Consider the following 25039-nt stretch of genomic DNA (forward strand, 5'->3'; position numbering starts at 1 on the left):
ATATATATACATATATACACACTTTGTATATAGTGAAACAGTGGATGTTATAAATCAAAAGAGCAGGACTTTAAGAAGCGTATTCTTGCCTTGTTAAAGTATTAGGTCCATGACAACAAACAACTAAAGCTTGATTTCACAATTCAGTTCAATTTGAAGGCACAATCAACACAGTGAAGCCTCTGACTTCTTCCTAATGATGACAAAGGAGGCAGGACTGGCAACACAATTCAGGAAAAAAATAAAAATTCCTCATTACAAGGTCTAATAATTAAAATATTGAATAATTAGTCTTACACTGATATACAGTTGCACTATATCAGACCAGGAGCCCTTAATTACTGTGCCACTATGCTATAGGCTGACCTACTCTTTTTTTTTTTTTTTTTTGGCACATGTAATAAAAATAAAACCATTTCTTTAACTGCCTTTTAAATTTTTGACCTGAAAAATTTGAACAAGGAGTACAGTGTGTTGGCAGTAAAGTCATGGCAAAAGATGCCTGCAGGTCTAGTTATGTGGCTTTTTACACAACAGGAAGTAAAACATTTTTCAGGACGGGATGGTCCGGACTACTCTGTAAACACCAATTTCTGCCAACGTACAGCATGTTGTTACACTAAATTATACTTTTTGTATACTTTTTATATGTTTAGAAAAGTAAACATCTTTATTGTTTTTGAAATCAACTCTGAATTCATCGTTTTATATCTATTGTTAAACCTTATAATCTCTTATTAAATTAAAACAATGCAACAAGACAGCAAAAATGGTTAAATCGTGTCATCTGGACCTGTTTCTTTAAGTGAAGAAACGTTTCGTCGCCCATCCAGAGGACTTCGTCAATCTGCGGCCTGCCAACCAGATGCATGCAACAAGACAATTCTTTCCTTTCAGAATACTTTGTTCTCAGACAGCAGGTTTACTTGTGGTTCCTAGAGTTTCCCAAAGTAGAACGGCAGACAGAGCTTTCAGTTATCAGGCTCCTCTCTTGTAGAACCAAGTTCCAGTTTCTGTCCATGAGGCTGACACATCGTCTTCTTTTAAGAGTACGCTTAAGTCTTTCCTTTTTTGATAAGTCCTAAATTAGGATTGGTTTGGGTTTCCTGAGCTATCCCTTAGTTATGCTGCTATAGACTTAGACTGCTGGAGGACAGACTGATCACATTTCCTGACTCTGTTGCTGTCTTTGCTCTACTCTGCCTGTTTGTATTTGTAATTATTTATATCCTTAACATGTGTTTTTGTATTTCCTTCAATAGAAAGTAAACCTGGACTTGACATTCTGTGTTTGTTTCTACTTCCTGTCCTCTTAAATCCTAGCTGATCAAAGCAGATGACTGCTCATCCTGAGCCTGGTTCTGCTGGAAGTTTCTTCCTGCTAAAAGGGAGTGTTTCCTTTCCACTGTTGTCTTTGTGCTTGCTCAGGATGGGAGACTGTGACGAAGTGACGATTCAACACAATCTGCTGATTCCTTAGATAGATAACTTTTACTAATTGGCTTTTTAAATGTTTGTGAATGTTTCTGTACAGTCCCCTGAGACAACCTCTGTTGTGACTTTGAGCAAAATAAATAAATTGAATTGAACTGAACTAAACAAGGATCATTGATGATGTTTTAAAATGCAGTGATGGTAATTTATGTATTTGATTGCAACAATATAATAAAAAATAGCAATAAAAAATTGCAGCTTCACTGTGGCATCCTTAATTATAATGTCTCAGATTAAATCTCAGCTGTGGCCTTTCTGAGTGAAGATTAGTTGTTTTAACCAAAACCTGCTTTTTTTTAGGGTTCACTGTTTTATTCTAAAACCACACACTGTGTATGTGTACATGATTGTTTATATGGGTATGCTTTTGTCATTATAAATTTGCAACAGTTCTATGAAAGGTGCAAACAAAAAGACATGAAATTAATCTACAAAATAAAACTTTGGATGAAGATATACTGATGTATGAATAGTTGTAAAATTTAAAGTTTATTGGCATAGAGTCCTCAAAGTGCTTGAAAACCAATTTAGTTTTCATTATTTTAGCTCACCAATATGTATTTTAACTTCTGCACAGGAGCTCTCCATTGACGAGACTAAAGCCCTGATTGTACAAGTCCAAAGAACGCACTGATGATAAATATTAATTATCAAAAGCCTGATCTATCTGCTTATTTGTACATCAAAAGTGGACTCTAGGTGTGGTAGAGATGTCAAGGTGGGTACAAAGTGAGCTAAGGTGAGTACGATGTGGAGAAAAGTTGGCAACGGAATAGTGTGCATGGCCTTTGCAAGCTGTGCACACAGAAATAGAACATTATTTTCAAAAATGCAGCCAGACAGCTTTCTGGTCACTTGGCTGCAAACACTCAGTTCAGCAAGACTGCAACTGAAGATTTGCTGATATTCTCATAATTCTGAGTCCCCATCTAACCTCCAACAATTGCAAGATACTACCTTATGCTTTAATAAATTACCAGCCCCTGATTAAAAACAAAACTGACTTTGCAAATCTAATTGGTACAACATCTTGCAAAATCTGTGGTCATTATTGAAATCATCAGATTTTTGGTGTTCGTAGATAAATGCATTAATCTTTCATTCCAAAGCCTTCATAGTGACTTAACTTACCTGATGTGCCGGTGTCATTGTGTAGAACTGATAAACCTCTACTAAACTCACTGAGCAAACGTAACATTTAGATAACTGTGAATATGTATAAGCTACATCAGGCTATTATAAAACACATAGGCTTAACATGACTTTAAAAATATATGCTCATTTCATGAAAACTAAGGTTTTATGCATAGTTGGAAACTTTTCATAATATTTCATCTTTGATAACCCATTGCATGTAATCTCCCTAAAGACCCTAATTTGAAATGTTTCTCAGCAGGACATTTATATGCTCTAATAAAACACAAACCAGTTAATCTTTACAAAAAAAAAAAAAAAAAAAAAACAGATCATATTAATAATGTTTTATTTACAGTATGTTAGACAAAAAAAAATTATGCTTGAACAATTAAAACGAAAAACCAAAGATGTCTAATTACATCACAAACCCTTAAAAAAAACATTAATTCTGTTGAGAAAAAAAAAAGGGTTGAGAGAACATAGTTGATGTCTTTCATATTTTAATGAGATGTGAACAGCAGAGCACCTCCATGATTTTGCTGCATCAGAACCTGTACTCACCCCACCTTTGTCTGCACCCTGTATTTGCATTTCAAAGGAAGCCCCAGGGACGCTGTTTTGCATATTTATATCTGATTAACAACTTTTAAATGAACATGTCAAAATCTGAAAATTGTTCTTCACTGACATAGAAAGGGCCGCGCTGAATCTGTCTGTTCCATTCGGTGTAATGTAATGAAACAAAACACAGAACACACACGGTGATTAGAAGGACATGTACTGGCTCGCAGCCTGCGATACAACGGAATAAAACCAGCAAATCTTTTGGGATGAGGGAAACATACTTTGGTGAATACACACTAATGAGTCGATTTTGTGGAGGGTTGTAAAATGTTTACATATAAGCCATTAAACTAATTGCCACCGTTTGTGAAATGTAATTATAACTGTGACAAAATAATATCATACTTAATAAAGACAGTAACCGGCCCAAGAGCAACCCTTTACATATTTAGGTACGTTTTATTTCATGGTACATTCCTCTAAAACTCATTCAAATTTCATGACTATCCCTTAGTGGTCCCATTATTATGTATTTTTAACACATCTGCCCATAATGTTGAATTGAAAGAGGGGTGAAAATATGGTCACGCTACCACATCATTAAAAATATCCCAAACTCTAACAGTGTGAGGGAAAGAAAACACAAAGTTCACCGTGCTAAGGTAAAGCTTGGTCATCATTAGGAAAAACAGCGGCTGTTAATTTCTAATAGAGACTTTGTTCGTCTGAATTTTGTAACAGTGTATAAAATATGAACTAACTATGTGATTATTAATTGGGCCCATTGTAATTTGAGGAGTCTGGGCTGCATATTGTTGGCAGCTCTCCACGGGGTCTGTCTGTGCAGGAACGTGTCGAGGGGGTACCAGCCAGAATGCCTCAGCCATTTAGAGAGCAGCTTGCCTCTCGCGCATCGGCATACAAATGAGTGGGGTTAAAAAGGCACGGCTCCTCTCAGAGACAGCCCTCCTTCTCCAGCTCTGCTCCAAAGGGTCTCCACGGACTAATTTCCAAAACCACCTCTTAATGTGGGCTTGTGTCAATCACCTGAACAGACAGCTTCATCCCCTGATATGAGAGTAGGCACAGAGTAGAGCCAAGCAGACCAAAGGAAATACAGTGGTCCTTTACAGTCTATGGCACAAAGAAAATTAGGAAGACATTTTGGTAATGACAAACTGATTATTGGTTAAAGTGTATGTTACACAAAGTTGCTTCACGGTGACAGAACTCGTAAAGTGCTTTCTATATTTTTTAGGCTTTTAATTCTTTGAAAAAGGCCCATTCCTCACACTGAATATCTTTTATGAGATAAAATACTACACAAAACTTGATGGGAGAACTTTCTGAGCTTACAGTGATTGATTCTCCAATTGAGTCAGTCTTTTCTACTCAGTCTGTTATTGACGGTAATATTATGAAGATGAGTGAAAAGGAGTGAACCATTCTGCAGGGAATTGAAGGAGGACAACCTTTTCTTAAAAGCATAAAGCCCTGTTAAGAAATCAGTGTAGCCTAAGAGATCATAAAGCTGATTTAAAGACTTGTATCAGGACACAGCCGAGCTTGTACTTTAACTATCCAAGGCATCAATGAAAGATGAGAAAAACAAAAAGGTTGTATGTTTAAATTGTAACTCTGTGTCCCTAATAGAATCAAAAGTGTTAAGAAAAACAGACGTCTGGGTGAGTTTCTTACACAATTCTATGCCAGATGTGAGAAACTCTATTAAAATAAAATAGTAAGATTTAGATTTTAAATTTCTTTTTAGAGAAAGAACTTCACTGTGAAGTTATTTTTCTTCATTCTCTTAGACTTAAAGCAAATTCACATTTTTCCTATAACCTAATCAAAACAAAAATGCATGAAAACATTGATCTTCTATGCAGCCTCAAAGAGAGATACTGATATTGTTATTTTACTGTTTCTGTGAGAAGTTCAAGTTGTGTTTAAGTTGTGTTTATTTGTCATATGCAAGGTTAACACAAGGTTAACACAAAGTTAACACAAGGTTAACACAAAGCTAACACAAGGTTAACACAAGGTTAACACAAAGTTAACACAAAGTTAACAGTACAACAAATTGCTTAGGATGATAAGATCCAATTTGACTTGCTAAAAAAAAAAAAATCAGAGAACAGACAAACAAGAAATACTAAAAGCATGCAATAAGGGTGCACAAAAAAGTACCAAAAAGTGAGAAAGTATTTATAATATTTACAATGTCCTAAAGATATATATGTATGTATGTACATATATGCTTATGCTGGGTGAGTGTGGTCCTTAATGATGCTGCGTGCTTTACACAGACATCGGCCGTGGTAGATGTCCTGGATGGTGTGGAGACTGCTACCGCATGGAATCCTTGAATATCACAATGCTTCAATTTTTTTAAGAACTGTAAAATTAGATGAAAGAATGAATGAAAGAAGAACAAGGACTTCTATTCAGTGTAGAACATTTTGTTGATTTTCTGTCCCCTCTGTGGATTTTATTTTATATCAAAGATATTTCATGTTCTGAATCCTGATGGTGTGTGTTTTCAGTCTTTTTACATCAGGGAACCATTACAACTGAAAGAGGGACACTTGGGATAGTTTATGTGGAAAAGGCATGTGCCACCATTTATTTGCCTTTAATACTGTTAGTGAGATTTTATTTCCTTTGTCACATTATTTGCTGTAGATTCAAAGTAGCAAAATGTTGAAATTAAACTGCTGTAGGCTGGAACAAAGTGTCTACCTAAATACACATCTGAAAGACTTACATTTAATATTTAAATAAACAATTTAACAGAAAGGATTTGGGCAAAGGATCAGGTAATCACCATAATATTCTCCAAAGTTTAAATACAATAATAGTTTTTAGCCTTGCAGTTTCAGCCATTACAATGCAGCTGTTCATGCTGTCTCTGAGTCATTATTGCTACATCAGAACAAAACTGTTGCCTCTGTTTTGCACAACTCATCCTGATGTAAACTTTTAGACTTTAGGAAAGATAACAACTTTATAGGTTTCTTCACCAGGAGGCTCATGTTAGCAAAGTTGCCTTTAGCAGGATTCCACGTTTGAAAATCGTCTGGGACTTTTCTGCGTGGATCCTGCATGTTTGTTCTTATTTATCAGAATTACTTCCTTTTTTTCATTTGATGGTATGCAAGTCAACTGTTTTACTGTCAACATACAATAGTTGTGTGTGTGTGTGTGTGTGTGTGTGTGTGTGTGTGTGTGGTTCCTCCTTGGAGTCGCCCCTGTAATGAACTGGCAGTCGGTCCAGCATGCAGCCCTCTTCTCACCTGTCAGTCAGATCAGATAAGCTCCAGTTCCTTGTGACCCTGCACTGGATAAAGTGGGTATGGAGAACGGCTGGATGTAAGTGACACGTATTAGAAGAATCAAGAAGAAATGTGGTGACTTTTCTATTTATGGGGAAGAAGAATGGGTCAACAGAGAGACAGAGATGTCAAACTGATCAGATAGAAAAGCATATATTGTGAGCCTGTGACAGGATTGTAGCCGTGGTGCTTGTAAAAATGTGAAATACACCTCAGTACAAAGTGCTAAAACGCCAAATCCCTGATTGGTTTGTAAGATGTCCCATTTTCTGTCCCGCAGCTCCTAAGTCGTATAGTCTAGGTTTTAGTTCATCAAATTTCTTCTAAATATTTATAAGAACAATATGTGAAGAATGGACCGTCCCATCTTTGTGTGCCACCCACCCTTAGTTCCATTTATTTGAAAAAAATAATAAATAAATAAAAATAAAATGAAAGACACGCAGCAGCCATTTTTGACAAAAATAAATCCTTTATTGAATAAAGTTCTGGGACGGTTTGGCACATGAAGCACTCAGACGTTGAACACAATAAAACAATTAAACATTGTATTTTAGTCTCTCAAGAGTTCAAGATACTAAAAAGTTTGTACCTTTGTTTTTCAAAAAGTGAGAAATAAATAAGCAACACTGATAAGCGCTGAGTCAAAGACAATCAAGAACGCATAAAAGATTTTAAAAGCGCCAGTTTTTTTCTCACGCCACTAGGAGATTCTTCAGACATAGATTTCTTAATAGTTTACATCTTTTAAATTCAACCAAGACTCACTAAAGCTGACAAAATAAATGAAATGTCCAACTGCCAGAAATATACAGCAATCATTTGAAGTGGATTGCATGTTGAACCGTGGGGGAATGTTGCTGTTGGTGCAGAAACATTGGTATTCCTGCCTCAGATGGTGTTTCACTCATGGGACACAGCATGCTTTACAAAACTAGTTCTCTGTATAAGATCCACTATGAGGTACATTCACCCACAGTGAAAAATAAGATCAATACTTAATTTGCCATATTAATGCAATTACCACGATTAATCTTTTGAAGAAAACACGGTACATTAGTCCCTTGTTTATCTTGTGGGTTACATTCTGGACTGATAAGTGAACATCCTCAAAGTAAAGATGTTATATTTATTTTAGTATTTATATGTATTTTAAGGCTTTAGAAACCCTCCCCACACTCTTGCAATGTTCTAAACTCTTAAACCTACGTAATTGTAACAACTTACGTATATGTGCTGAACAGTACTGCAAAATTTTACTCACCAGCTCTGCAGAAGACAGCGACTCGGTTCCGATTTGGCAGACCTACCCTACTGGACCTAACCTGCTGGTTCTGGTCGGCTCTTTGCTTCTCTTGAGAACCAAAATGCTTTCGGAGGGAGCCGGACCTCAACATGGCCTACATGGGACCACACGGTGGTTCAGATCGAGTCCAAATCCAGATGGGAGAGGTCCCGTGGGCTCCAGAGAAAACACCGGACCTCTGGGCGGCGCCTCCCCAGTCAGGAGGCCTCGTGGGCCAGTGGGCCACACTCAGATTCCCCAATGAGTCTGGAGGTCCGATTCTGATCCGGTTCCTGGTCGGTTTTGTGCGGCTCTCTGCATCCGCTGGGCGCCAAAGTCATTAAGAATAAGGACCAAACTTTTTCGGATCGGATCAAAACAATCCCTCCATTTCAGTAGAAGGCAATGGCTGCACTGTTGCTTCTGGGATATGTAGTCCTTTTAAGTGGTGATAGTATGGGCTTTTTGAAAGAAAACTACAAAATGGTGACATCTGCTGAAATATTCTCCTGTAGACATAGAGCAGCACAATGAAGCATTTCTGTTGTTTACGTGTGAGGTTTTCATTCATCATGGATTCCATACTAATAATTAAAAGATAAAAGAACTGGTTTAAACTTATTCCTCTATGCTCACCATTTGGCTCCTGTACTACAATTCTTAACATTGCCTCTTAAACTTGTGAGGAATTTGGGGTCTTTATAAATTTGACTTTTTAATGCTCAAGTACATGCTGCTGTGTGTAGATATATTCCCCACTGGTGTAGTTACTCAGCATAAGAGATACAAAAAATAACAATAGACCAGCAGAATTCACTTAAGCTTTCTTTCCACGATGCTACCTGGAACTTGTATCTCTGGAACTTAATTATCCTGAACTATTGAACTATTGCTGCTTATTCGTGTGCATTTCCACTTTGATGTAGAGCACCAAACGTTAAGCAACAGGCAAAAGGTGGTTTTCTCCTGATCATAGCGTGTTCGACTGCTTTGTCTGAAACACCTTTATTGCAACATAAAACTTAGGTTTAATCCCATTGTGCACATGAAGTACTCTCTTGTGTCACAAGCTCCACCCCAAAAGTAAAGGGTAATCTCAAAAGTACTACCTTCGCTAACAGGGCTGTTTTCTGGGGTAAATCTCTACTCGGGTATTCTCCCTTTTCCCATGGGTAAATTGAGCACTGGTGCTACTTTGAGAACCAAAAACAATAACAAACCTTTATCATTTACACCGTGGAGCGCCGAAGAACATGTCGACGAAGATTATAGCCAGTAAATTCTTGCTGGTAGGTTTCAGTCGTTCGAGAAATACGACAGCAATTACTCCACCACCTTGTGAAGCCGAGCTGACCACCTCTGCAAGCCATTACACATAAATATGCTCTGATCCTTGTGTTCAACAGCCTGTTGTGGACAGAGATGCTTTCCCTCCTTTCTAGTGTGCAGGCATGTCTGAGGTCATGGCCATTTTGTCCGTATCCCATTTCTCAGTGTATCTTTAGCAAGCCAAGAAACGCGTGCGCTGCAGCTCAGACTGAAGTCTTTCACTGTTGTTGGTAGTTGTGGGTCAAAGAGGAATCTTTTGAAAACAGGGAGATAGGAAAACTGCCCAGCAGTAAATGAAAGGGGTTTACAAAGCAGGAGCTATTCTCTTAAATGTTTGACCAGAGCGAGGCGATAGTCAGTGGAAATACTCTAAGTGCAAATATTGCTACACCTGCTCCATCACTTTTTGTACCTTTCTACACACAGAAGGCAGTTTTGGACTGAGATTCAATTAACTTGTGTTATAATAAGGGGCAAAGACAGGGAGTTAGCAGCACAAAACTAAGGTCCAGAGGCATGATGGATGTTACCCTGCATTCAGCTCCAGCCTGAAAGGAAGCATTCAGTAAACAAACAGCAAGCTCTTAAAACATTTTCTGTGTAGTCAATTGTCAAAAAAAAAAAAAAAAATCCCCTTTTTTATCTTTAAAATGACGTTTGATTAGAAGATACTACTACTGTCTACAAGATCAATGCTGGAGCGTTTTATGTATTGTGGCCTGTTGATGAATTGAATAAGTCTGTGAGCCGCGCTGTAAATCTGGGAGTTGAAGGACGAGCTGTATCTCACGCTGGCCTCTATCCGAGGGAAGAGAAAGCCTCGCGGCGATGATGGAGAAGCAGAGGGGGCAGTGGAGGGACAGCTGGTAATTTCAACAGCATCATATTTGAAATATTTTCCCTTCACGAAAGCAAAATCATTGTCCTTGCCAACTTTTGTTTATGTATCTGCTTTTCTTTCCTCTTTTTTTTTTCAAGCTAAAAGCTCTGACGAATGTTATTCGTTCATTGTACGTGCTCTTATTTGTTGAAGATATTATTTTTCTGTACATATGCTCTGCCTTTATTAGTTGTTAGAGTAAAAATAATGTGATATGAATAATAAAACAATGAGACTTTGAGTGCCAAGCCTTTTATGGACTCTGCTCAGGTTTTGGGTGTTTACAGTTCAATAGAAACGTTCCTCTCTAAACGGCTGACAGTGTCAGATGCAGTCGTGAACCTTTAGCGTTTCACTTCACTGCACTTTTTGGTTTTTCGCCCCCACCTTAAGATAGCCACAGAATATGTTAGTGTTCTTCTGGTGATTGGTTACGTTTGGTAAATTAACGTTCCAAAAATTGAAGTAAGAAACAAAAAGTGTCACCATCAGGTAAAGCTTTGACAGGCCTGTTTGAAATCATTTGGTATAAATTGAAGCAGCAGCTCAGCAGCAGAGTGATGTACAAGCATCATGCATTTAAAAATATATGAGTCCGTGTTGCTGGTTTTCACAGCCTGTCAGCTTGTGTTGTCAGCGTGTGAGACTCAGAATAACAAATCACTGGTGTTGTGTAAAATTTGTCCAGTTGCTGCAGAAATGGTAAAACCTTACATCTTTCCAAACAAATACAGAGGAGCATTAAATGTCTGCTCAGCTGTCTGAAGATAGAATTATTTGCACAGATATTTTCAGTCTCCTGATCTTTTTTTCTTTCTTGTTTAAAATGGTTTGTTCTATTGATGATGGTTCGACTGGAGGAAAGGTTTGCGGGTTACGCATTTCATGGGAATCTAAGATAGGCACATTTATTTTAAGAAATTTAAAACAACTAAAATAAATATTAATGAAATGAATACAATAAAATATGTTTTTCCAGATAAACAAATGATCTAATTGGGCTGTTTATACTAAAATATATGTTTGCTTGTTTGCATTTTCCAAATTTTGTCTTTACTGACATATACACAACGTTAATTTCTAGTAAGAGTTTTATATAATTCTTACAAAACCCTAATGTAATTTAAAATATTATTATCCTAAACATGATTTTTAAAATCTTTTATTTATCTTTTGTTTTTAATTTTAAATCATTCAGATTAAAAACACTGTTTGCCATTTAATTTAGTTTTACTTAAAAAAAACAAAGAACTTCTGCACTATGGTGCTTGATCATAAATCTTCAAATTGCTAAAAAAAAAAAATACAATTTACAAAATCAATGCTCAAAACGTGTGACCAGATGAAATGTAAATTCATCAGGTTGTTTGAATACTTTCTGCCCTCTTGTGGTGCAGTTATGCAGCATAAGAAACATTTTATTATAATATAAGAGTTAAGTAACAACAACAACAAAAAAAGAAAAAAGTATAGTATTAGTTATAGATAAAGCTAAAAACACAATTTCATGAGGAATGATAAGAATATAAATTGACAAAATACAATAGATGCTAAATATACAAAGAAAAAAAATGCTTACTTTGTATAATTACTTTAATGAATTAGACAAATTATTTCAAACCGAAAGTTAAAGTTTAAATATAGGACACGAAACAGAAGCATGAAGTTGGAGTAAAACAGAAGGTTTTAAAATAAAAGGAATCGGAGAAAAAGTAGAGAATAGATTAACATATTTTGAAATCAGCAACATGATACAGTAACATCTTCTCTGACTCTGAGCCAGATTATATGGAGAGTGAATCTGTTCACAAATGCCCAGCAAAAGGTCAGCGCGCTATTGAATTTTTTCAAATATTTTTCAAAATACCCTCTGGCATTGCAAATATTTTTGACCACTGTATAATACTTTGGGGAAAGATGAATCCCTCTCTTCCGTGCCCCCATCTCTGCCGTTTTCTTACACACACACATAAATATCACTGCACAATGCCTGCCAGTGTGCACGGAAAAACAGCGCTCTGGGTTATTCATCGATTGACCATTCAATCCCAACATATGCTGCTCTGCTTCTATTCCACTGTGTTCTCTGAAATGGAGCATTTCCTAATTCTTCTACTTCCTACCCTGATCAGGAGTCGCTCACATACCATGTAAATTAAAGCATTTTTTTTAAATGTATGAAATAATTTAAATTGATCCAAAATCTGTGCACATTCATCAGTGTGCTACTGAACATTTTGACCTATTTAGCAGAAAAATGCAAGGACAATACAGCATCTCCAGTTTGGCTCTGTAACCTTGAAATAAAATGCACCGTGATATAAATCATGTTGCGCTGAAGTTTCTCTGATCGACGACATGTTTGTGTATGAACGACAAGAAAGTGAACCTGGGTTTTACAGTTCATTATAAAATTCACTTCAAGTGGAGCGCTGTCAAACGTCTCAGCTGTACTTTGCTTTTCACATCTTTCTACCTTCAGTCCAAAACATTTCCTCTCTCTAAGACCCCCTCCTGTGTCTACCACTGCCATTTTCCCTCTTTTATCCAGCCTTTTGAACACCACACACATCAGTCCATCACCAACACAAGCTGTGGTTTGCGTTTTCACGCTGTCTGTAACTCACCGCCTGCCTTTGAGTGAGAGTTTCTCCCTCTGTTCATCAAACTTAAGAGTTTATGGCAAGAAGGAGCAGGTTTTACACAAAAAACTGCCTTAAGCTGATAGCTGATGAGCAATAGGCGCTGAACTTAAAGCTACTGTTACACTCCAACAAAGCTAAGTCAGGTCCTCTGGACGGTTTCTTTTCGTTGAAGCATTTCGTCTTTCAACCAAATGACTTCATCAGTCCGAGGAGTCGTCTGGATGAAAGATGAAACTTTTCAACAAAAACAAAGAGTCCAGAAGACCTGATTTGACTTTGTTGGATTTTTAACCTGGATTATTGAGCATGAACTTTGACATAGTGTAATTTTGCCATGTATGCCACATTTAGAAATGGCCAGTCTGTGGGTCCAAACATGAAGAAATGAAATGATTTTGTGAAACTTACAGTCTCGTGACTTAAAAGGCATATACCAGTAGGTAATACTTCCACTTACATTTATTGTATATTGAAGTGGCCGAATACTAGTTTTATTTTAAACTGAGTACAAGTAAGTACAAGTTCTTCAGTTTGTGTACTTGCCAGTATTGAGTACTGAGAAAGAGTAGTTAATTGGTTAGTGCCTAAATATTACACAAAGACTTTTTTTTTAAGCATTTTGTATTACGAACACAGCAAATAGTCTGTCTGGCTTCTTTTTTTTTCTTTTTTTTTTTTTTGACCTCTACTTGCAAAGTGGAAGAGAAAATGACATCACCAAGCTTAAAAATGGTATAGATCTGAAGTATTAGAGTGACTATGAGTTCAAGTACAAATATCTGAAGCTGATATCGGATCCAGTATTGATGCTGGTATCAGACCAGCTGTTTATGTCTAGAAATGTTTGCTGACAAGGAGCTTTGAATATGAGTTTTGATGGCGTTGGCTACGACGACGGACTCAGACAGAGCCTCTGTGTTTGGAGAGGTGTGTCAGCTAGTTGGTCTCGGCTCACCTGCAGCCTGGGGTGACGTCAGACAAGATCATCATCGGGTGCTGCAGATCTTCTCGTTGCTGGATTTGAATTCATCTGAACTAGGTATGTGTAGCACTGCTATTATTATGATGGCCATCTAAATCCAAATGTGTGCACACATAATGGCATAAACCCAATACATTGGTTGATGAAGTGGATGAACAATTAACTTCGTATCAATTGACCGTCAGACTTTTAATATGGAGGCTTGCGCAGTGAACATGGATATACCAGCTGGCGCTAGTGTGCCAGCTACTGCTGGCCACACAGACTTTATGGCCAGCAGTAGTTGTCACAATCCTCACAGTTGGAACCCATTTGCAGGGAGGCGAGCGAGGCAGAAGTTTAAATAAAAATAATTTATTTAAACAACAAAACAAAAGGCTGTCGGTGCAGCAAAACTTACTCTGGCAAAACAGGATCAAAAACAAGGCTGAACAGGACATCAGAGTATACACAGGCAGAGCAGATCATCAGGTGGACAAAAACAGACAGGACAGAGGAGGACTGAGATGTCTGTGAATACAGAACAATGACCGGACAAGGAGTGGAGGAGAGAAAGGCTTTTTATAAGACAGAGGGAGAGTGAGTAATGAGAGCACCTGGGCAGGTGGCTGATGAGGGACAGGTGTGAATGATAAAGACTGAGGAGTGGAGAGGCAGACTGAGGAGTGAGTGGAAAACAGGACCAGATACACAGGAACAGAAACCACACAAAGAGCAGAACAACAAGAGCACAAAAAGCAGAGTGGGGAACACAAACACAAACAGAAACAGGAAATGGTACAATCCTTACAGTAGTGACATACACGCAAGCAAACGGGTGGTTAAACTTCCTGCTAAAGCAATTGCTGATAGGTCAGATAGATTGCAAACTGGTAGAAAGGCTAAGCTAAATAAAGCTAGCAGTTTAAACAATAATAATAATGTCATCACAATGTCAGCACTGTATGTTTCCATACAATGGCGAAATTAGTCTCTGCATTTAACCCATCCACCACCAGGTGGTGCAGTGGGCAGCTATTGAAAGTGCCCGGGAGGCATTTTGGGGATGAGGCGTGCTGCCCAGAGACGCCACGTGATGTGCAGTGACTGGGGATCGAACCTGGGACTTTCGGGTCCCAAGCCGGCTGCCCTGCCTCTACACCATCTCGGCCCCCATAAAAGAAAAGGATACAAAGTTTAATGCAAAATGGTTTGCTTTCAGAAGTACGAAAGTCTCTTGATGGGTACATTGACTTGTGTGTTGAAATAAGATGCATGCATGATTCACTAATGGTTTATTACCGGTCGAGGAGAAAGAAAAAAACATGAAACGTGGTTTAAAGCGTGGCTTGGCCTATACAAAGACAAGAAATTTATAGAATACCACAGCCTAACAGCCACTAATGCTAGGTAGTCTTAGCATTACCCAGTTGTTTTTGGTGACATGGTACTTTCTTTTTTTTTTTGGTTATTGCTGCTTCTCTGTCACATTCATGGATAAGTATAAAGTATAAAGGAGAGGCCCGTGCTGCAGTTGTGCAAAGATGGTATCTCAGTGGTCTGCACTGTTGAGGACTAGTTAGTGATTCAAATTTGACTCAGTGTTGCAAGAAAATGTAGAAATATTTTATTGTGGTCTTCCTAAATTCCAATTGTTTGTGACCAAATGACTAAGACACACAGCAGCATGTTGAGTGGTCAGTTTTAGAAAATAACAGCCTGTTATTGTGTGCATGACTCGCAAAACATTGCTCTGCCTCAGCCTTCTTTGTGCTCAACTTTTATAATGGATTTGAAATTAAAAAAAGGCACTTTTGGGAGAGTTTTTTTTTAAAATAACCAATATGTCAAATCGGGGGCGCACATGGTAGAGCTGCTGCCTCTCAGTGAGCAAGTTGCCCTCGTTCAAATTCCAGCCAGGGGCCTTTCTGGGTGGAGTTTGCATGTTCTCCTCATGCATGCGTGGGTTTTCTCCGGGTACTCCAGTTTCCTCCCACAGATCAAAAACATACATGATAATTGGCTACTCTAAATTGTCCCTAGGAGAGTGAGAGAGTAAGTGGTTGTCTAATTTGTCTCTGTGGTTGTTTTCACACACCGTCCAGTAGACTCAGTTCGGTTCGGGACCAATATTCATGACATTTTTTTTATATTTGAGCTGGTGCATTTGCATTCACACTGCACTGTGCAGTCGAGACAACCTGTTCAAACCAACCTGTTCCCCCACTCACCTGTGGGGGCGCTGCACCAAGAACTACTGAAAGAAACAACACAAACACCTCTGAAGACACTTCTTCTTCTTCTGGAAATAAAAACAAAAACGGAGTGGCGTCAAGTTTTATTGGTTTAGGAGTTATATTTTGTCATGTTTCAACAATGGACTCAACATGAGCAGAAGATGAGGCAGAAGACCATGGAGAATATTGTTTTTCACACAAGGCAGCTGACGGCTCCATATAAGGTAAGGGAAATGCGTGTTTGTTTGCCCTGCCTTGTAGTTCTTTTCCTGCTTGCGGAGCGGTGCCCTGTCTGTTTACATTCACACTGTACTCGAACCGTGCTCGAGTTTTCTTCTACCGGACCGAGACCTAGGTTTTAGACCGGTCCAGAGTCTGCTTTTTTGTTCCGTGACAGAGTTCGATGGCGAGTTCACACCTCTCCAAACGAACCGGACTTCCTAGGCAAACGGGCTAGAGTTCGGGACAACAGGGCTGGTGTGAATGTGAATGTGTCGCTGTGATGGACTGGAGACCTGTCCAGGCCCCGCCCCTCACACAGTGACTGGAAATGGGCACCAGTGACCCCTGCGACCCAAAAAGGAAGAAACAGGTGGATGTTTTGAACATGTTCAAAATTCAAACGACAAAACTGTGAGCTGACATGAGGAAATTTAAAACCATTGCAAGCGACATTCTAAAGCCTCCCCTTTCCCTTCCCACATCGTGAATGCTGCTTGCTATATTGTCACCAGGATTTGTAGACCAGTGGGATACTACCTAAAACTTATTTTTATGAGCTTAAGATTTTTACTGAAAAGGAAGCAATGGAGTGAGTTTTAATGTCTTGACAGTGCTCCTGGAGAAATGCCATGCATGGTAATGGGGCATTTGATAGTTTAGCCATTACAACCTTTACTTATTAATTCCATTCAAAACATCACAAGTAACTGAACACTGCACCAACAACATGCATGTATAAAAGCAACAGAAAAATGGGCAGAGGTAAGTCTGTCACTGCACCATCACTGACTGCACGGTATGCAACCTGTAGCATTAGCCTAGTGTAGCATGAAATGAATGCTAAGTCACAGCTACGTTAGTTTTCTTTTTAAGATCTAAGGTATCTGTGATGTTTCAGAGTTGCTGCATTAATGCTACAAAATTCATAAACATGACTGATAAAGCTGTAACAACTCAATGCTGGAGAGCACACCACTTGTGCCATGGTTGCTCATCTTATCAAGCTCATCTATTTTTTGTCTTGCCTCTGACACTGTATCCATATCAGCATTAATATATATTAAATAGAAACATGTGATGCTTTCATGAGATTATTTACATTTCACTGATACTGTAACAAGATATTGATTATTATGTCGGAAGACATGCTTTATAGCTGATAATGTGAGGACTTAGTATCAATATGGCTCCCTCAGAGCAAAGCCAGTCCTCCAATATTAAATTCTCAAGGTGAAGAAGACCCTCTGCAATGTTCCAGCTCTAAAGGTGGACTCAAAATACAATAACAGGAGCCCCGCTCTGTAGGACGCACTGATTCAACAGCAATGCAAGCTTGCAAAGATCAAAAAGGCCAGATGCTCCAGTGCACAGAAACATTCTTCATAAAGCCAAACAACACACTCAAAAAGGTAGTGGCAAAAAAAGTTGGCATTCAGAATGTAATGTGAAAATTTATAAAAATGTGTAAAAAAACGACATTTGTTTGAATGCATGAGGTGCTGTGTAAGATTGTGTATTGTTATGATTTGTTATATATAGTTTTTACCATTTTTTGTGTGTTTTGTCCAGTTTTAGTTTGCACCATATGTCACTTTAAGATACAGAGGAGCTTCAAGATTGAGGCTGATGTGTCTCAAACAGGTAGATTCAACATTACACATATAGAAGCATACAAATATGATAATCATACATGTTGGCTTATTTATGAATAGACATTAACAGAAGAAGAACTACTCACTGTCCTAAACTCGTTCTGTGTGAATTGCTCCACAAAGCTATCAAACAACAAACTGCATCCAATTAAAGCAGACGTGAACTTGTGCATAAAAACAACAAGGCTGAATAAAACATATATTAAATAAAAAATAAATAAACACTTGAGTGTCCCGCCTTTTCAGATTTAGGGACTACAGTGTGACCACACAGAGAATTACTGCCGGTAATTGATTATTAAAACTTGAAATTGCAAACCATATCTATCATTTGAGAAGTGTATGTGTTATTATTATAATCAACAAAAGCCTGGCACTTACTGTTTGCCACCTCCAGGACCCCTAGAAAAAAAATATCAGAGGTTAGAAAGGCAACTTATAGAGCAAGCACTGTCTGGCCAATTATCTCAGATATAATACATTACCAAATGATGCTCACCACACCAAGACTTGTCCCTTCGTGCCATGGCACAGCTGTAGTCAGGAAAAAGAATTATCCACAACTGAGAAGAAGTTTGTAATAATGTTGCTATTGCTTGAGGTCCATAAATAATTAAATTCCTAAGGAGTATTTATAACACTATCCTTCTGAAGCTTTTTCATCTTTATAGGTATTTATATATAATTAAAATAGTAATTATACAATGTGTCCTATTGGTGGATAATGCATTTATTGTGTAAGTATTTAATTACTTAAATGTGGATTTTCTTTTGTGTGTGTGTGTGTGTGTGTGAAAGCAGTTATAGAGGCAGTGCTGGGTTCTCAACACATTTCTGCAAAAGGACAATGTTACACGTTTATTTTATCCTTTCCTCATACAGATAGCACATCTTAAAGTGCAAATAAAGTGTCAGAACAACAACAGTATAAAAGCAGAGAAAGACGTCCTCCGAATGTTAATCTCTGCTGTCACGTTATGATTTAGGACAGCTGCCCGTTTCATGCTTTTATTAAAAAAATAAGAGTGGTCACACTGTTGGGTGTGTAGTTTACTCACGCTGAGTCCTGCAGCTGAAACACCCTGTAATGAAACAGACTTTAGCTACAGAGATGTGTGTTGCTACTTCCCATCTTTTTTATTTCCACTGATCTAATAAACCAATGTGGAGAGGCATGCACCTTTTCTGGCAGTAAGGCTGAGCTCACCCGTGACCATTGTTTTCACTATTAAATCTTTTCAAAATAAAATACAATGGTAGAACCAATTGCTGGGTCTGCGTTTTTGTGAGGGGGGTTTGCCAGAAAAAAGCTGCCAGTGTAAAAAAGCACCAATAGAAGACAACTTGGTGTGTCATCACCAGGTGGAGGTGTAAAATACAACAAAGGTGACAGTCCAATTTGTTGAATTTAAAGAGACTGCCTGTTTCTAATTGTAACATTTGAGATGATATCACATTGTATCATATTATTTTACACAGTTGCAATGTAATATTGAATTGTAATTAGATGAAGTGTTTCTACTGACTCAGAAATGGCATCGCTTGAAAATGTATCATTTTGTGATGAACATTTAACCAATAATGATCTTAATCTGGTGTTCGATGATCATTTTAAACCACAAATTGAACATTGTATCTCCACAGTAGGTGGGTAAATCGTAAATGGACTGTACTTATATAGCACCTTTATCTGATCAAGATACTCAAAGTGCTTTACACGACAACCTGTGTCCTCGTTTACCCATTCATACAGCACTCTACTATATGTGTACCAGAATAATCAGTGCAGGGTAGAACAGCGTTACTTTTCTGCTGCGAAAAGGAAGCAGGCTCAGAAAAATGACTGAATCAAATAAAAGAACGAATACAATCTCATGGCATCCTCATGCAGAAAAATTACAATTAAGATTCATTTTTTAAATTGCTTTATAAGTTGATTGAATTGTAATGCATGTATTTGAATTGCAGTTGTTTTTTTTTATAGAATTCTGAGATGACTTTAAAGTTTTAAGTACTGTTCTATAAAAAATAATCAAATAGAACTGAACCTCAGATGCAAAAGTGAGCATGTAAACTTTATTGCACCTTTCACAGATAAAATCACAAAGTGCTTCACAGAAATAAAGAACACAGGCTTAAAATAAAACAAAAACAGTAAGAACAGCTGACAAAAACAGAAAGTAAGACATTTAACTAACAGATTGTCTGAATGAAAATGTCTTAAGCTGCTTTTAAAAGGAATCAACTGAGACGGCCGCACAAAGAGACAGGGGTATATCCACAGCCTGGGGGCTACAGCCTGAAAGGATGGGTCACCCAGAGTTTTAAACCAGGCCTTATTATTATTTTTTATTTTTTTATTAATTCTAAATTCAACAGGTAACCATTGTAGAGAAGATAAAACTGGTGTAATGTGTGACATTCTGTTAGTTCCTGTTAAAAGCCTTGCAGCAGCGTAATAATTAGAAAAGTAATAGTTTAAATTAAATAACTTAAACTACGTCATTGTTATTTTTTATTCAATTTCACTAAAACTAACTAAATGTTTGATGCGGCTTCAATTTAAAATAAACACTTCAAATTACCTGAATATTATCAGTGTGATCATAGGCGTCGCAACAATTATATGTGAAGGGGCAAGTCCCCCCCACATTAAAAAAAAAACGTTCATTTGGACCCCCCCCACTTTTACTATGAAACATTAGTTTAGGCGGCGCAGTTTCTCTTTCTGCGTGAACGAATCCATTCCACTTGATTAATAGGAGAATACTCAGGCCACTAAAACTCCACTCCAGGTTTTCCTGGTTACTTAAAGTGTATTAAAGTTAAAATGTCTTTAAACCCACAGCTGAATTTATACAAACTTTGTGAGAATCATGCTTTAAATGTGTGGAATTAAAGGAAATCTAGGTGAAATGTTGCTTTTTTTGTTCACTAGTGAACACCTTTTTTTACGTGCACACACACGCACGCGCGCGTGCACACACGCACACGACACACATCATTGTGTCCCCCCCACCTTACGGATGCTTCTGACGCCCTTGAGTGTGATGCTATTTTTATTTTTTTTTTATGTTTTATCAATGTTAAACCAAGAATGTCAAAATCAGTGAAATGGCAATGCAAATTAGTAGCTCAAGAAATTAGTAAAATTAATAACCGTTTTCTATAAATCTTAACTTATTGTTCTAGATTCAATTCAAATTATTATTTTAACGATTTTATAGTGTTTAAAGGTATTTTTAATCATGCAGGGTTTTTCTTTAGTTCTTTAGCTTTAAATTTTGTTTTTGTCTTTTTTTAGTCCATGTTTTATTCTCTTGAGATATTTTATATTGTAGCACTTTGTAAAGTGCAGTACAAATTTAATTATCATTATTATTAAATTCAGAAATTCTTTATTAATCCCAAAGGGAAATTCATTGTTGATGTAGCTCATCCTGGTTTCATTAGAGTTGTTATAGATACTGATGGCTGTGGGCAGGAAGGATCTCTTGCAGCAGTCCGTCCCACAGCGGATCCGAAGAAACTGGCTGCAGATGCCGATCCGCCCATCCAGACCCAGCAGACCTCTCAGTCCTCTTGGGCAGCAGGACTGCCTGAATGCCGGGCAGATGGCCACTTCTCCCAGCATCCTGCCACGCCCCTCATAGCCGCGGACTTAACTGCAGGTGTCGAGGGACAATCTCAGTCCTCCCGCTGTCACAAGCCACGTTTCCCGCTACCTGAAAGATCTCGGCAGTCTGGCACTCGAGCATTGCCTCCAGGTAGACAGAGATGCATCCACGGCACCTCCTTTTCAACTCATTTGGGATTTGGGGCTGTAGTTGAGGTATTATTTGAGCTTTCGATATGTTAATCAGCAGCTCCCAGTTGTAGAAAACTACCTTGTTGCTATGGTTACGCATCATAACAAATGTCCAAAAGCAAAAGAACAAAAGGTTTCATAAAAAATTGATTGAAAAAAAAATTGACGTGTATTAGTTTTCTACATTTTTTCTAAGATAAAACCAAAAAAGCAGTCGTTTATTTGCATTTTTCCCCAACTAGCCCACATTTATCCTTGCTCAAAATTGCTTCTAGCTTGTGCTAGTTCTTGTGGGAGAGCTTTTTCAGAAGAAACAGATAAAAGCAGCAACTTTCACTGTAGTGTACCCTGCAAACAAACCTATCCTTATTTCCTTGTGGAGTTTAAACCGAGTCTTAATAATGCTCATTTTTAAATCAAGAGTGGAGCGAACAGCAAGGTCTCTGCTTCATTGGAGATAATCATTCTTTGGCTGAACACAGCAAAGGCAGATTCAGACAAGGACAGTACAACAACAGGGGCATTTAAGAACAGAGCAAAGTTGACAGCTCTTATGTACAAAACCTGGAGTCATAAGAGTGAGAGTGCAGACAAAATAAATCCTATATGCTGTGCTGGCGTGAAGTGTTGCAAACACTGCTGCTTGTCCATGAGGGCCAAGATAGAGCGGAGACAGGATTTTTTTCTCTTCTTTAAACTGGGAGAGATGGTGTATCCACAGGCCGTTTGAGCTGGAATAGAGCTGGATGAATTCATTAAAGGAAGCGCAGTCTCTCCCAGCTGCCATCTCTCCCCCTGCAGCCAGACTCCGATCAATGGCAGGAATACATCCAAAACAACATTTAGCACAAGACCTCGGAAGCAGGGGTGCGTTTAAGACTTGTCTGTGAGCGCACATCTCCCCTGGATGTGAGAACGGTAAAAAAAAAAAGTGCTAGAAGTAAAGAAGGGGAAGGTATGGGGGCAATGTGTTTAAATCACAACAGGGAAGATTGACAAGATGCTTTGTGTAGAGTGAGGAAAACAAATCTGACCTTTTTATTATTATTATTTTTATAGATCTTAACATCAATGTTAAATGTATAGTTTACATATATATATATATATATATATATATATATATATATATATATATATATAATTTCTGTATGCTGTTTAGTTTTGATGCATTCCTAAACATTTAAGTCAAACAATAACAAATGGACAATGTATGGGAAAAAGTATATGCTGTTCAAAAATGATCTTTTTTTTTTTTTAAATTGATTAAGACTTCATTCATTTCTTCTTTATTCTGGATGTAATTTATGATGTTTTTATGATATTGTCACACTTTCGAACTAAAGAAGCTTCTGGTACCATCTAGTGGTGATGAGCACATAGGTAGCTCAGTAAAATGACATTATCAATAATTAAATAAGTACCAAAATAATAAAAATGTTATTAGCTATCATATACTGAAATTTGTGTATTTTTCTAACTATACAAAACATACAATTGAGACACAAATTCACACATTAAAAAGCTTTTTTTTTAATTATGTGTACTGTATTTTATTAATTTTGTTGTAACCTACTAAGAAAACTGGTTATTTTGGTGCAATTATTTGGTGATTAAATTACACTGCACCAAGTTTTATTTTAAAAGAAAAAACTTACAAGCTACAAATGAAAAAAAAGTTGAGTATCATTATGTATGTAAATTGTAAAAAGCAAAAGAATGTTTTTATTACATATTTTTATTCTGTAATGTAAAAAATTTGAAGCATATTGTAAAATATTTAACAAGTTGATATCTATTGTGCATTGAAGCTCCAGTGATTAGATTTTTGATTTTTTTTAACAATAATTATGTTTTTTATTTTTTATATTATGTTTAATAAAAGCAGCTGGAAACAGTTCTGATGTGTTGTTTTATGCAAAAATACTATTTAAAGAAAAGGGAAACATTTTATAAATATTACAATTCCATTGCTTTTTATGCCAAGTTTTTAATCATACAAAATAAAGTTAAGCATGGACTTTAAAGCAGCTTTAAAAACAAGTTTTATGATGATATTTGAAAATGTTTTAAATTTTATATTATCTATATATCTCTCTCTCTCTCTCTATATATATATATATATGTTGTGCTTATAACAAATTACAAAAATAAATAAATATATCTGAACGTTTATCCACATAGTGAATCCACACAAGTTGTAGCTAAATAACGTAGTAGTGGTAGTAATAGTAGTACCGGTAATAAATAAAAAAAACAACCAAATAATAATAATAATAATAACAATAATAATAATAATAATAATAATAATAATGATAATTATTATTATTACTTATTGCTATTTTTTATTTAATTTAATTTTTATAAAAACTCAATTTATTTTGATGTGATCAAACACAATGCCTATTTTTTTGGGACCAATACAAATTATGAAAAATATTTTTGTTGCTTTAGTCCTATAAAAATTTGACAAACACTTCTGCAAATACAAATATTTAATTCATTCTAACGTGTTTCAATGCACCGCACAAGAGAATGGGGGTTGTGTACCATCTTCTCTGCTTCTCCTTCTTCCTTTGTTTTCTCACTTTTATTTTATATCAACTTTTTGGGGGATTTAACGTAATAATAATGTCTACTCCATCGTAATCTCTCAGGTCAGTTGGAGAACACTTCCTGAAACATCACCGGCACTTCCATGAAGATCATGTTTTGTCAAATAGAAAAAACAGTTTTCTTTAGAAAATAAACCTTTAAAATACTATGAGAGTAAAAAATACATATGATTTAAAAATATTTAATCTGATTTTTTATAAATTAGAGGTGATGGTTACTTTTCAGATTGATATGTTCAGGGGAGAAAACAATCTAACTTTTGATATTCTTTAAATCTGGACAAAATAAGTTGTTCTATTTTCTTGAAAAGGGTCACCCTTTAACTTGCTTTTAGAAGCCTTATCATTATAGTTCAGCTTTTGTGAAGTGGGGTTATGTCAAATCCTTGTGAGAGGTCAGTATCTTACTTGCAGCAGACAGTAGTTAGTGTTGTTGTTTAGATAATCTGATAAATATTCTCTTTGAGCAGTCCAACTAACAGCTAGTCGGACTGCTCAAAGAGAATATTTATCAGATTGGTTGGACTGGGGTCTATTTCAGAGCAGATTTAAAGTACCTAAAACAACTTCCATCCATCCATATTTACCTGCTTTTTCCTTTACTAGTGTCCATGTGCAGCAATCACTGTGCGAGAGGCAGGGGACACCCTGGACAGGTCTCCAGTCCATCACAGGGACACATCGAGACAAAGAGACAGCCATTCACTCTCTCACTCACACCTAGGGACAATTTAGAGTTAACAATCAGACTAACATGCATGTTTTTGGTCTGTGGGAGGAAACCGGAGTATCCGAAGAAAACCCACACATGCATGGAGAGAACATGCAAACTCCACCCAGAAAGACCCCCAGCCAGGATTTAATCTGGTGATCTTTTC

At 37.1% G+C, this 25039-nt stretch overlaps 1 protein-coding gene across 1 annotated transcript in view; it reads left to right on the plus strand.

Moving 5' to 3' along the window:
* ttc21b (tetratricopeptide repeat domain 21B) overlaps positions 1-25039 on the plus strand; it is a 309444-nt gene that overhangs the window by 161672 nt on the left and 122733 nt on the right. The window lies entirely within an intron of this gene.

This window comes from Nematolebias whitei, chromosome 13, assembly GCF_014905685.2.
Source record: "Nematolebias whitei isolate Nwh7 chromosome 13, NemWhi1, whole genome shotgun sequence".
NCBI lineage: Eukaryota > Metazoa > Chordata > Actinopteri > Cyprinodontiformes > Rivulidae > Nematolebias > Nematolebias whitei.